We start from the raw sequence: 466 nt of genomic DNA, 5'->3' as shown, positions 1-466 counted from the left end.
GAAGAAGAATGCAGTACGTGTCCTGTTAAGCAAAATATCAAAGGATTCATTATGTGGGATTCCTGCAAAGTAGAGGGTACTTTGGATCCAGCTCATTTCAATGCAGTCTTCTTTAACTAATCCAAGCTCTGGAGAAACCTTTCTTGCATCAATTTGCGATTACTTGATGCAACTCTACCAAGAAACAAGGGAAGCTTGTATTGTTTTTTTTCCTTCTTGGCTTGAAGGCACTGCTTTTAAAAGGAGTCTGAGGTACAAATCTTCATGAATCTTTTCTGCAACAGATTGCCACTTATGAACAAGCTTTGTTGCATTCTCTTCCAATGTCTTTTTCACTGTAAATACAGTCACAGTTGATGGAACAGAAACTAACTTCACTTTCCATGCAACAATGACTCCAAAACTGGCTCCACCACCTCCTCGAATGGCCCAAAACAGATCTTCCCCCATAGAGTTTCTATCAAGA

At 39.7% G+C, this 466-nt stretch overlaps 1 pseudogene; it reads right to left on the bottom strand.

The window, feature by feature from the left end:
• LOC110428936 (tetrahydroberberine oxidase pseudogene) overlaps positions 1–462 on the bottom strand; it is a 1,051-nt pseudogene extending 589 nt beyond the window's left edge.
• Positions 463–466: the final 4 nt, after the last annotated feature.

Source organism: Theobroma umbraticum, unplaced genomic scaffold (genome assembly GCF_002168275.2).
Source record: "Theobroma umbraticum cultivar Fairchild unplaced genomic scaffold, ASM216827v3 scaffold_4934.0, whole genome shotgun sequence".
Lineage (NCBI taxonomy): Eukaryota > Viridiplantae > Streptophyta > Magnoliopsida > Malvales > Malvaceae > Theobroma > Theobroma umbraticum.
Note: the sequence above shows the minus strand (reverse complement) of the source record. Positions and strands in the feature narration are given on the sequence as shown.